The sequence below is a fragment of the Rousettus aegyptiacus genome, unplaced genomic scaffold (assembly GCF_014176215.1).
Source record: "Rousettus aegyptiacus isolate mRouAeg1 unplaced genomic scaffold, mRouAeg1.p scaffold_m13_p_16, whole genome shotgun sequence".
Lineage (NCBI taxonomy): Eukaryota > Metazoa > Chordata > Mammalia > Chiroptera > Pteropodidae > Rousettus > Rousettus aegyptiacus.
In genome coordinates, this window is record NW_023416291.1 from 9807370 (window position 1) to 9822210 (window position 14841).

General features: G+C 36.0%; 2 pseudogenes; both read right to left on the reverse strand.

The window, feature by feature from the left end:
• Nucleotides 1-5006: 5006 nt before the first annotated feature.
• On the reverse strand, nucleotides 5007-5126 carry LOC118612580 (annotated as a pseudogene).
• A 7419-nt stretch (nucleotides 5127-12545) lies between these two features.
• On the reverse strand, nucleotides 12546-12664 carry LOC118612650 (annotated as a pseudogene).
• Nucleotides 12665-14841: the final 2177 nt, after the last annotated feature.

Here is a 14841-nt window from a genome sequence, read left to right on the forward strand (position 1 = left end):
TCTTGTGTCAGAGAATCCTGGTTTTACACTCAGTTCCATGGTTAGGGTTAGGGTCAGCCATGAGACCATGGACAAATTAATATCTCTAAGCTTTAAATTCCTCATATTTAAAATTAGGGTAATGATTGAGTCTGCCTCAGAGGATTGTTGAGAATACTAAGTCACTGTGAGTTTAACATTTAGCACAATGACTGCTCTTATAGTTTCACACTAAAAAATAGAAAATGTATTTTTTTAAAGCCCAGTATGTTTATTAAGCTATTATCTTTTGTCTTTTAGTGAGTGCCTAATATAATTTGAAGTATTTCGTAATTTATTTAATCATCCCGAATTGTTACAATAGCCCTACAGTTTCATATAATTAGCCCCATTATACAGATGTGAGACTTTAGTTTCAAAAATGGTTTTTGCTCAAATTGACATGGAAATTAAGTAATTTCATAAAAATGGGGCCTTTACCTGTTTAATTCTTTTTTTGTTCCATGAGTAAAACTGGAAGCAAGAATTCTGATAGTAAAATACATCTCAGTTGTATGTGACCTTCTCAGACCTACTTGGAACCTAGTCCTGGATCTGAGAGCTCCTAAAGGATTCTGAAAAGGACATGCGCCTCCTGCTTTCCACTATTACTCCTGTTTACATGACACAACAAATTCTGCATGACGAAATGTGAGTCAGAGCTCTCAGTTAAACATTTGTCCTACAAATGTGTTTCTGTTTTAGAGTACAAATATTTCCAGAGAGTGATAAGAGCATAAGAAATTAAGAGTGACTCTTCGTGCACATATTTTTGTTGTTTAGGAATTCTTGTTTTCCTAGTTTCCAGAGAAGATTCATGGCAGTACAAACCATACTGGGCAAAAATAATTTAGACTACTGAAGATAAATTTCTAGTTTTAAAATTTTACTCAGTGCCTGCCTTGTCTTTTAAAGCAATTCTGTATTACTCCAATTGCGGCTCGGCTTCCTGAATGTGAAATATTTTAAATTTTATCATGAAGGCAGGAAGAAAACTCTTAGGCTCAAACTGCTCAGCAGCCTTGAAGTCAATCAATCATATGTACCTCAAAACAACTTTCTACAAGACTCTTTTTATAAAAGAAATATAAAGGACGCTTTTAAAGAATGTTCTAGTAAAGACACCAGATTTATTATCTCTAGTCATCATGTCTCAAAGGATCATCTTATCTGATATGTTGTATATTTAACTTTGTAGTAGAGGTAAAAACCTAGATTTAAAGAATTCAGATAAAGAGATTTTTCTGAAAATGTTATAACAATAACAGCATTTAATTATTTCAAAATGGTTACCGGATAATCAAAGTATAAATTCAAAAGTGAGATATTCACAATCAGATATTTTGTAAACTATTTTTATCTTTTCCATATAATTGCAGATTTTTATTTGGAAATCATTACAATCATAATAGGTCCAATAAAACAAAGTTTTTAATAATATTTAGATAAAATCATAGTTAAATAAATAAACCAGAAAGTTTGCTAAAAAAATTGAAGCAGATTTTCAAAACTCCAGAAACTATCAATGATGAGGGGGTATTTTGATGAGTTTTAAGTGTTCAAACCTTGGCTGTTGAGATGCCTGTTTCCTTCTTTATGTTTTCTTGTCAGAGTTAAAAATGAGGCAAAAAAAAAAAAAAAAGAGAGAGAGAGAGAAAGAGAGAGACTTGAAGTCTAAAAAACGTTATACAAGTTAAGATTTCTCTGACTCCTATTGGGACCATTCAAACCATCAAGTCATTATAGTACCTTCTCCATAGAACAAGTAATGAGGTGAGAAGCAGCTTCATTTCTGCTTCCTCTGAGTCAGAAAACATGTGGAGCAAAAACTGGACAAACGCAAAGTGAGCCACGAGCCACATGCCATTGTCTGAGCTCTGAGACAAGGAAGCATGACACATGCGTACATCTGCACAAGACCATATGCTTCCCAGATTTTTACTAAAGAAGAAACTAATTCTTTATGATTCAGGGGGAGACGTCCGATTCCTGAACACAACTACAGAATGCAAACCACAGAGAAGGACTCACGGAGACTCAAGTCACAATACATTGCTAGTAGCAACTGCAAATTTCAAAACAGAAAATTATTTTCCATATATTTATGTCGCTTGAGACCAATCCCTCTTTCTGCCCAACTCCCCTGTATTTTTATTTCAGGTAGTATAACCCTTTCTCGGATTTCACAATTTTAAAGGACAGTGCCAAATGCCATGTGGTCTTAATAAAAATTAATTTGACTTTAAACAGAAAAACCAGAGAAGACTGTTTTCTTTGCTCTTAGGTTCCTTTTCGATAAATTTCTCTCCTAATATTTATAGTTATAAGTATCTGTTACTTAAAATATATCATATTATTATGTTAATATTATATATAACATATAATAGTGTATAAAGAGAACTCTTAGCTAGCCATTTGCATGCTTAAATACTGTCTCCTCTGAAAAATGAAAATCTAGTTGAAGTGCAAGGATTCAAAATTGACCTGCCTGGCTGGCATCGACAAAAACATCTTGCCCATAAACACACGTTATAAGTGAAGACCTACTCCTTTTCTTCCAAACCTACCAACACTCAGATACTACAGTGGATTTATACCCTCAATTTCTTTTCTCACAAAATAAGTCAATTTTAAAGTATTGAATAGTTTTACAAATCATGCAACTGGTTTCTCCAAAGAACTTGCCAGCGGATTACCCGAGAGACAGGAGGAGCAGAACAGGATCTCTGAGAGTAACTTCCTCTTAGAGATTTTCAGAGCCACAATCACTTTATCTGTTTAAACGCTAGGCTTTGTAGCGAGATTTCTTTTAAATACAGGGATATGTTCCTTCGAGAAATTTTGGAAAATTATGAGAGGTTTAAAAAAAAAAAAAAAGGGCACGCAAAAACGTAGAGGACATTAAGTGACTTGCCAAAGTCAAACATTGTATTAGTGACAAAGTTAAACTTAGACTCTTCCTCATTGTCCTGCGGACTGCTCACATGTAGCCATCTTTCTGATTTTGTTTTTCTCTTTCATAAATTAAGAAGTCTCCTTTGTATGCACAGCCTACTTTGTCCTATGCCCTCAGTTGAACTTGATATATCTTTGTGCTTAAAATATAAGTCCAAAATCCAAGAACAGATAACCCAGTGCTTAGATTTATTTATACAAATAGGAAATTGTTAGAAAATGTCATATGTGTTTTAGATACACACGAGCACGAAACTAAAAAAAATAAATAAGGTAATAAATATCAATAAAATCATTTCACTTCTATATACTTGTATAAATTACACTGACCTTCATTTACTATTTTAAATGTCCAAATGAAAACAGTGGGGTCATGTAAAATAACATTTTTGAACTCTAGTATTCTTATTCTTAAAATTTAAATATTTCAATTTAACAAATTTGTTCAGGGATATGCTTGTCTTTTCTACCATATTTCCTTCATTAGTTTGTTTTTCCAGCACTGTAGTCACATCTTCACAGTATGACAAAATGTCATTTCCAAACCCTCTTTCAGATATATTGTTAGGCTTTTAAAGCAATTTAGAAGAGTTCCATAACTGCCTAAATTGAGAAGCTTAAAGTAGAAGAATTAAAGTGATTCACAGACTAGAATTATTTGCAAAAGTTATAGAGTAAAATACATTTCTATAAGACTGACGTTCACTACATATTTCAAAGTCGTGAAGTATTTTGTCCAACTAAAATTAAAGTACACTGGCAAATGGAGCAGTCAGTTTACTTAAGCTTGAAATTTTCATTTCATTCAAATTGGATACAGTAGTTAAATAAAACAATGGGGCTTCTATTTTCTACCACATGTTATTTTTTAAAAAAACATATACAAGAACTGTCATATGAGCAGCCTGTTTGCCTGCTCAGTGCAAGGTTTTATGTTTCTGAAAGACCTCAACCCCCGTCTCTTAATGCTGAAAATAAATCAATTTCATCTGTTGGTTGTTTTATTTCTAGGGCTTTTTTTCCCCCTGCTTCCTTTTAGGCCAGTTTCCACAAAGCCATATGGCAGCTGAGAGAAGGAAAGGAATGAGCTGTATTTTCAGATCTTAACAAAAGGGGCTATGGTGTCAAAGCGACCCATGAATGCATGAGACACAGTCGTGTATAGAAGGGCCTCCTCCCGTCACTGAGGCCTAAAGGGAAGGCTGATGGAGCTGCCACTGCTTAAACAGAGAAATACTGAGTGTTTTTGTCATTCATGTCGCCCGCCTTCGTCTACCCCCTCACTTACCACTTCCCTTCCCAGTCTGCTTGGTGCCAAAATTCCATTAGCTGTATTAATGACATATGGTTGGAGGAAGAAGTGTGTGGCAGGACAAGAAAGGCACAGAGTGAGCATTCTTTCTATTAAATTCTGATATTTGTATCACAAGAAGCAAGAATCTCAACAGAGACTGTGTTCATCTCGCTTTGAAAGAGCTCAGAACGCACCACAGCGAACAGCCCATGAGACACAGTGACTTGTCTCACTCCGGCTGAACTCTTCTGTTCTGGAGTATTAGGAAATATTAGGCAGACCCCTAAACCTTTAAAGAATAGAACATATTTTAGGCTTTGAGTTTTTAAATCCTAAGTTTCGACATGGGGGGGTGTCAGAAATTCCCGATCTCAATGACTCACACATATATAAGTGTGTGTGCGTGAGAGCACACATGTGCGCACACACACGTACTTGCCCACTCATCTGTCCTTCTGTGGTTTCAGACTAAATATATAAATATTTAAATAATAAAGCTGCAAACATTTGAAACAGTTAAGCTTCTAACCTTTTTTAGACATGTAAAACAATTACGTAGCATAGTATAAAAATTTGTCGGTCAACTTTTAGAATAACAAGTCATGATGTACGAGAAGACTATGACAAACATTTTTCTTTTTTTCTTTCTTTCTTTCTTTTCTTTTTTTTTAGGTGAGGCAACCCTTGGTTGACCTCACTGGTTGCAAGGACCTTGTCAGTTTACAATCCCTTATTTTTTAACCTACAGCACTTGGTCTTCCTATATGGTCTCCCATCCAAGTACTAACCAGGCCCAACCCTGCTTAGGGTTCCAAGATCAGATGGGATCAGGCTTGTTCAGGGTGGCATAGCCGTAGACAACAAATATTCTTCTAAAGGAGTAAATGTATATATAGTTTCCTCTCACACCAGTGATTTACACAGAACTGTATATTCACACTGGAAGGTGGTTAATAAGCTGGGAAAGTTAGGTTTGCATAATGCTTGTATTTTCTGAAGGGAGAGCATGGAAAAAGAGGAAAGGAAGACATGGGGATAGCTCCCACCCACACATGGGAGGATGTCTTTAATTTCCATCACTTTAAAAGCCATTACCAGATAGTTCGGAATGTGTAACTCAACTGCTTCTAATCCAGACTCTCTAAATTCTTTACCCAAGTAACTGGACATTATAATTATTATTTAAAGACGCCATATACATTTAGATATTTAGGTCATAAGATTAGAGGTACTGAGGAAAAGATTAATGGATAATGAATTATCTACCATTAGAAAAAAATGTGACAGTTGAGGACAGGGAAAATTAGGAGTCTTGGGATTTGAGTGTTGATAATCATGATCTAAATACAAGGGCTCATGATAATTGCTTCACAGTGATATTCAGTCTTAGATAGTCATGGGCAGGTGGTTAATTATGTTGTGTTACACCAAATACACCAGCGAGATTATGCGATTATTCTAAGAGAAAGATTTACAAACATAGGTAACAATGCTAGAATGGTTTGAAAATTAATGAAAATAAGAGTGATAAAAAAAGTATTTGAAACTTCTGATAATGGCTGTGTGAGGAAGGCAGGCAATTCCTCCCATAGATAACAATTATAAAATCTTTACCAATAATCAATCCTTGGAAACCAGAAAAGTCAAGCAAGAAACTGGGAAAAGTTTATTTAAAAAATGCTACCCAATTGAGTAAAAAATGGGACTGTTTCTTTTTATCCTGGGTTCATTCTCCAGTTCCAGTGAAGGAAAGCCACCGCCTTAACGGCTTAAAGTGGCAAATAATTGAATTCAGGGAAGGAAAAAGAAAGACACAGAATGGCCAAAATCCAAAACTGAACATACACTCTCAAAATCTCTGGATGAGTAATGACTACACAGGCGTGAGGTAGGCCCCTGATGGCCTCGAGGACAGGCCCGTAGACACTAAGGGAGAATCCTACGCCTGAAAAACAGGGTTGAGATGTGAGAGTTTGCTGCAGCTTTGAGGCTGAGCCCCCACCTGAACACAGTGTGGGCATCAGAAAGGTATAGCTTACTGGCTTGAGGTTAGGAAGCTGAACTCTGGGATGACTAAGCAACTGGAAATCTAAAGGACTATGGGGAGGAGTAATCACCAAAATCTTAGTATAAATTCTGCCTAAATGCATGGCTGATCTCTAAGCTATGCAAACACAGGGAGGCTACCTGGCAGCCAGGCTAAATTGTGAGCTGAAAACTGTGAGCAGCAGCATCTTTACTGACCACTGTGGGTAGAAAACTTTTGTATTTTAAATTCAATCAAGTTGGATTTTGATTTTGCCTACTAGAATCAAAATCCAACAGTTCTCGAAAGGAAAAAAAAAAAAGAGAGAGAGAAAGAATCTATAGTCAATCTAAAGAGTGTATGGTGTAAAATGTTTGATTTTCAACCAAAAACTAATAGACATATAAATAAACAGAAAAATATGACTCTTATTTCAGGGAGGAAAAAAAAAAGCAGTTAATAAAAACTGACTCCAATTGGGTAGGATATTACATACAGGCAATAAAGATTTCAAAGTAACTATTACAAATATGCTTAAAAACATTATAAGAAACTGCCATTTAAAAAACCAAAGGACAAGATGAGATCAATAAGTAAACAGAAACTCAACAAAGAAAACTATTAAAGAAAAAAAAAAATCTAGAGCTTAAAACTGAATAACTAAAAAATTTACTAGAGGATTCAACAGAAGATTTAATAGGACAGAAAAATCCCTTGAAGAAAGATAAATAAAAATACTTATATCTTTAAAGAGGAAAAAAATGAATAAAAATCAACTGTGCCTCGGATACCCGTAAAACATTATCTAACCATCTACATTTTTTGTACTAGAAGAAAAACGGGGGGAAAAAAGGCAGAAAAAAATTGCTGAAAAATTTAAAAACTTAGTGAAAAATAATAACTTCTAATTTTGAGAAGTTCAATGAGACCAAAGTAATTAACATAAAGACACAAAGGCAGAGCTTAAGCCAAATGAGAAAACTTTGAAAAAAGAGAAAAATAACACATTATATACAATTGTATTGCATTAACACAATTAATACCTGATTTCTCAGCAGAAACAATGCCAAAAGACACTCAAAAAATATATTCTAATACTAAAAAAAAAAGCCTGAAAAGAACTTTGTACTATCGAATTTATCATTCCAAAATAAAAATAATATATATTTTCAGCTAGTCAGAATCTGAGAGGATGTCTCAACATCACTCGACAGAACATATAAAAGTCTTTAAGGCAAAACAACAATTTGACATCAGAGTATAACTCAGATATAAAGAAAAAAACTGTAAATATCTGGCAATATATATAAGAAAAAATTATACACGTACATAATTGCTTAAAAAATAAAGCTCATTTTGGTTGCTTTGGTTTTTTCAAACCTCATTATGATTCTCCTCAATGTATTTTCCCCAATATTATCCCCAAATATGCTATCCATACAAACAAATTTTTCCAAAATGTATATATGGTGTATTCTTGCTAAATATTTCCACCCTGCTTGAAATGCCATAGGTTCTGACTAGCTATAAAAATCCCAGTACATGCTCACGTGGGAGTTTACAGTTTTTTCAAGGCACTGACCATGGTTGCCCACCCATTTTTTTTTTCCTTTTCCTTCCTACTAGGTTTTTGATACCCTTTCATATGGAATTTTACCCATTTAAAAACATGTAACTCGGTTTTGGCAAGGAAGTGAGAGGAATTCTACAAATCAGGGCTTTAATATCAGCTATCATTTTCTGACCAGAAAAACAGATTCAGCAGGCATATTTCTTTTTCTTCTTTTAAGCAAACACTTTAATAGCACTTATTTTGCTCCTGTCATGATTCAAAATACTTTACAATTATTAATATATTTCATCCCTGCAAGAAACCTATGAGGTAGACACTATTTTTAACCTCATTTTACTAATTTTAAGATTAAAGCAAAGAGAGCCTAAATAATTTATGAAACTTTTGCCCTTTGCTCTTATCCTCCCTCCTGTGTGAAATGAGATGTGTCTCTAGAAACGCAACAGCTATGTTATAAATAAAAGCATACAATTTATACGCTTAAGATTACAAAGCAGAAAGACGCAGCTCTGGACTGTTAGTGTTGTGGTTATATATGTCCCGTACAGCCCTCTGGATTCACTATTTACTCAGAGATAGCTTCTTAATGTTAGTATTTTTTTTTTCCTATCTAAACAGGCAGGAAATGAGAAATAATTACTTTTTTTTTTGAACTCAGCAAATTCTAGTTCACTTTTAACCTAACGGGGTCTTTCTTTAGCCTAACGCTTTCCTTTCTCATTTTACTATAGGCAGTTAGAAGAGGTAGGCAGCATCTTCGACACTTTGCCTAGCTGAGTTCATTAGACAAATGTGCCATTTTTCACGTCATTACATGTGACAGTTTCTAAACACTCTACGACCACAGAACAAGTGCCCTCTTTCTTCCATTTTACAGCAATATCATTCTTACTTCCCTTAAAGTTCCCACTGACAGACTCTTGAAGGGCTATGAAGGCTTTAATTAATTGCCTCTCCCATTTTGCTTTTTATTAACTGTCACATCAAGATTTTTCAATATTCCTTTTGCCCACTCACCACTCACTGCCAAAGATACCTATATCACTTGCACACCACTTAACAGGGACCAAAGTTTGCTCTAAAAATCCCAACATGTAGTGGCTTAAACAACATTAATTCTAATTTCAATCAAAAATCTGTAGTTTTTTCAGACTTTATCTGGGACAGTGCATCCTTGCTCCAGTCAGTGTCAGCTGGGGACATCTGAAGACTGTTGAAATCATCTAAAGACTCACTTATTCAAATAGTAGATGTTGATGTCAACTGTTGGCTGAGCCTCCATCTGGACCTGGGGCTGGGGCTGGAACACCACACGTAGCCAATCCATCTGGCTGCTTGGTTTGTACACAGCTTGGTAGCATTTCCAAGATAAAGCAACCCAAGGAGATGGGACAGCTTCATTTGTTTTTATAATCTAGTCATGGAAGTCACATAGTGTCCCATTTGCCATAGTTGACTCTCACCACATTCAAGGGGAGAAAACGTAAGATCCACCTCTTAATCATAGAAAGAGCATTTAAAATAGAATATATTGGTGTGATCGTGTAGGGAATTATAATGTCACCACATCAGAGGCAGGAAATAAGAAGATAAATGGGAGAAAATAAATCTCTATTTGATTAAGCCATTCTAGCCAAATTCCTGTAACATGTATATATTCTATTATGGAGACATATTGTACATGTTTTTGTTTCCATGTTTAATATGTCTCCCCTACTAGATAGTATACTCCAGTTAGACACAGACTATTTCTATTATGCTGCCCATCCTGTTAACCCACACTGGCTGTTAATTTTAATAAGAATCTGTGGAAATGAATACACAGATGTACCCTGAGGTAGTAAAAAGACTTTGGGAGTGAAACGCCTTTCACTGAGGTTTAATGTGAAATACCATGTTGTGCTACACTCTGACTCCCAGTGGCATCCACAAAGACCTCATGGACCTCACCTGCACTTGAGCCTTGAAAGTGGCCCTGATTCTTAAAATGATCAGCAATTTCTGTGTGTGTGTGTGTGTGTGTGTGTGTGTGTGTGTGTGTGTGTAAACAAAGACTCTGAAAATGACTGAAAAATTAACATAGTTCCTTGGCAATAACTTTCCAAGGGCAATTTATTGGAAACTCAGCCTGATCTACAACTTCCTAACGAAAGCAATTTTTTAAGTAACCCTGAACTTGTACAGTAGAGCACATTGGAAGAGCTAAGAATGTTTTAAATTTAGGTGGTATGGCATTAACAATGTTTGAATTTTAAAAAAAAGACCACGAAAACCAATGTCAATGTGCAAACCTCTAAAATAATATACCCAGAAAGTATTAAATTTTAAAAAATGGCAGTAATGTAATTAGTCATTTTACATTCACTAAAAATAAGACCCATGGATACTATGATTGTTCAATGTATTGTTAAAAGCAGTTTTACTATGATTTCATGCATTGGACTGAATAATAGTTGCACTCATGTTTCTTCCAAAGTATAAATTCAATGATGGAAAAAAAAGATTCTCAGAAAAAAAACTGAAACGTTATTTCTTCTTTTATGACACATGTGATTACCTCACTCTCTAAAGAATGTGTGTTGTAAATACTGGATTTATAGCAACACCTCAGATAATTACACAGTTTTAGGGGTATGGAGCGGAGAAAGAATTGCAGACTGATCACACAATGCCCTCTTTCATTCAGTACTAGCCTCAGAAGAATGTGACGATATAGGTTAACTATGTTTATATTGTCCTTAAGGAGAAGAAAGTTTATATATATTTTTAGAGGGCAATATTCTTTTAACAGGCTAAAGCAACTTGCAGGAAAGAAATAAGGCCCTATAAAAATTGGTATAAATGTCTTCAAACCAATATGTTATTATTTTTTTTAATGTTTTACATGGTACATTCATTTTTGTCTCACCCTCACATAACTCTGCAAATAGCTATTGAATTCAAGCCGTCTCAAGGGTAAAAGCATAAAGCTGAATGTTTCTGTTGGATTTAGTTGAGCTCAAAGAGCGTCTGGATTTGTTGGTCATGGCATTCTCTCTTAAACCCTGAAGTGTCGGTTTGAGCCCAGTCATACCAGAACAATTCAACAATTCAGGGTTTCGTGAATTCCATGTAAAAACATCTGTTTACATGGCTTATGTCTGACTGAATATAAGCATGTTATCATTTACTGAAAAAAATGACAAGATGGTATATAGCTTTTGTACCTAGTAATCTTTACTCTTATGTTTCAATGCTTTAACAAATTGCAGGACATGGTCCAATTCTCTTTGCTTTGAACTATTTCTAGTAGGAAATAGTAAATCAGAAAACACAGATTTCAAACAAATCTTTATAAAAATACTTTTAAAGACACTATTTGTTATTTATATTTGGGACTATCGGAAATGTAAAAGACAAATCATCATCAGAAACATTATTGTTACAGCCACTTGTGTACAGATCTTTCTAAAATTCAAGTGGAGAAAGAAAACAGATCATAATAACTTACTAGAGAGATATAGTTTTCTTTACTCAAAGGTTGTGCTACAATCAGTATATAAACAGAAGAATGAAATATCAACCAATAAAGTAGCTTGTAGAGAGAGATGCAGTTGATTTCTGTTACCTCATCTGTTAGCTACTGCTCCTTCTTCTAATCTGTAAAGTCAGAGTTTGACCTTTCCAAAGTTGACATGTATAATAGAAAAGAAGCATAAAAGGACTGGAAAGTACTTACACTGCTCTATTGTTACAGCACTAGCAATTTCTGGATTTCAAAGATACCTATGCCAAAAAAAAAAAAAAAAAAGCATTAACAAGTGAGCACTATTACATTCTTGGGGTAGAGATACTCTGTGCTATCAGAATGCAAAAATAATGAAATAAATTTTAAGCTAACAATCGTATTATAAAGATAAATTTCTCTTCGCTTGAGGGCACTATAAACACCATGTCTACATAAATTGAAGAAGATGATCGACAAGATGAATCAGTTCTCCTCCTGGAAACTTTTCGTGTGTTCTTTGGAAATTCTCTAACATTGGAGCTAGCTGGCCTACAATTTCCTTGGGCTGGGTGCAAGAAATTCCATGGCTGGTCATTTGCTGCTTCTTGCTCTTGGGCATCTGGTGGTTTGACTAGTTCTTTGGCCAAAGGTATATTTGCCCTTTTGGTAAGTTCCCTTTGATAGAATCAAAGATGATGCCTTTATGGTTATTTTCATGAATCAACCCATTTGGAACACATATATCCAAACTTTTTTTTTTTTTTTTTTTGGTATAAAATTTGGAGGTGTGCCGACTTCCCAGGAGCCATTACTTCCTCCCTCCTACTTGTGTGGCCTCTGTTGTGGTCCTTAAATGAGTCACAGGGGATAGATATCAAGCTTCCCTCCTGGTGATTTTGAAGCCTTTCTCGCCACTTAAATGAGGGGCAAGGATCTACCTCGCCCTGCCCCTTATAGTGAGGGTGGAAGTGGTGGGGGTAGAACTCAGGGAACAAGAGTCTCCCATTTAAAATTCTTTTCTCACATTTAACGAGCCTTCTCTCTACTTTATGATCTCTTCTATAGGTTGTCAAAAATAAAAACCACTTTATTCAGCTCAGTAATTTTTTTTATTAGGCGAGGCAACCCTTGGTTGACCTTGCAGATTGCAAGGACCTTGTCAGCTTACAATCTTTTATTTTTTTATTTTTTATGCCTACAGCACCTGGTCTTCCTAGGTGGTCTCCCATCCAAGTACAAACCAGGACTGACTCTGCTTAGCTTCCGAAATCAGATAGGATCGGGCTTGTTCAGGATGGCATGGCCATAGACTCAGCTTTGTATTACCTAGACACTTCAGCGGAAAGTGAAAAAAATGGTATTTATAATTCTACTGCATAATTGTAACCACCATATATATGTTCTGGTGTATGTTAAGAGTTCTAGTAAACCGCTGAAGGAAAGTGACTTGTCCAAAATAACAGAGCATGAGATTGCATTGCTACACTGACAATGGAGGGCTTTGCTGAGTCTTGAGTACACAGCTGTTGTTATCTATACCTGGACAGCAGATTCACATCCATGCGGAGGATAACTAATATTTTTTGAGTATCTTTTACATGGCAAAGCCTGTGATGTCAACACAGATGATTTAATCATATTTAATTATATCTTAACAAAAATAAAGGAGGTAGTTAATATTATTCTCATTTTACAAAGAAGTAAATTGACACATGGAATGTTAACTTTTATTCCCAGAATGAGCTATTAAGTAACAAGGTAAAGCTATTTCATCCAAAGCGTATTGTTTCAGGGACAGCTTGCTGCCTGCTTCTTCATGGACTAGGAAATTTTTATTTGCTATTACTATAGTTTTAGAATGAGTCCTTTAGTCCAAAAATGTGTGACCCATTGAACGCTGTATGTTTCTTCTAAAGCCTGTATTACAGTTCTACTTTGGCTATAATCTTGCTAATACACATATATTTGGGATTTTCACCAATTAATGGCCCAGTAATTTTGGAAATCATATGACCAGCAACTTAGAAAAAGTAAAAAGAATAAAACAGGGCGAAGGGGAACCTAGCGTACAATATTGCTAGATTATGTATTTTATGATAATTCAAAATAATTGTGTCAAAATGTTCTCGTTAGGGACAACAGAAGCAATCAGTTGTCAATATAATCACAGGGGACATGTTAAACAGTGGCTACAATGTAAGGGATGGGATGAGGAGACAAGTTTCTTACATCCATAGGCCTTATGATCAACTTTGGAGTCCTAGCGATCTTTTGTAAATCTGAAATACCTTCAATTTAAGAACTAATTGTTTTTTCTTGATTCAATTTTGCTTAATTCACATCTTTAATAACAAGCAGCAAAGACAGACTTTAGTGGGATGATTAATTAGATTGAGTTTACATTTCACATAGTAAAATTTTGTGATTCATTTTGTCCCACTGTTATAGCTAGGTCTGGATGTATTCTTCAAATTCACATATTGAAATTCTATACCCTAGCCTTAGGAGATGGGGCTTTTGGGATGTGACTAGGCATGAGGTAGAGCCCTTAAGAATGGAATTAGTGTCCTTATCAAAGACCCATAGAGCTCCCCAGCTCCTTTCACCATGTGAGGACACAAGACATTCTCATGGTCAAGAATAACAATCCCCAACCTTTTCAACACCAGGGACTGGTGCTCCTATGAGAATCTAATGCCTGATGATGGGAGGTGGAGCTGAGGCGGTGATCCTGGCGCTGGGGAGTGGCTGTAGACACACACAGAGCTTCACTCTCTCACTCACCTGCCATGCACCTCCTGCTGTGTGACCTGTATCAGTCTATGGCCTGAGATTTGGGGACCCCTGGTCAAGAGGATCCTCACTTAGTCATGCTGGCACCCTGATTTTAGACTTCCAGCCTTCAAAACTGTGAGCAATATATCTCTGCTGTATATAAGACACAATTTGTGGGCCTGTGTTATAGCAGCCTAAATAGACCAGGACACTTATAAATAGTAACAAAACAATTCTGCATTTTTTAATATAAAATTGTGGATATAAACTTCAATTTCCCATTATCTCATGTAATATTTTTTGTTGCCTTTAGTGTATAAATGACACTTCCTCACTTTGGTCAATGACAAACAGCATCTACAACAGTGGTTCCACAGCATTACAATGGAGCTAACACATTCCTATGGCCTTGTGACGTCACAGCGCAAGGCATCACGGTTCCAGCAGCTCGGGCCTTGTGACGTCACAGCGCAAGGCATCACGGTTCCAGCACCTCGGCCGATCCTCGGCGACGCAGCGGCCTAGGAAGGCCTGGGGCGCCATCCTGCCGCCCAGAAAGTTCCACAGGAGCCTCCCCTGCCTAAACCAGGGTTACGCCTAAGACCAAGCCTAGTGGTTCGTATGGTGATTGTAAGACGTGGTTCGGCGACCAGCGTTAGGAAACGCCGAAGAAAAGAAGAGTTTTGAAGACTTACAGAGCCCGGAGCGTCCCA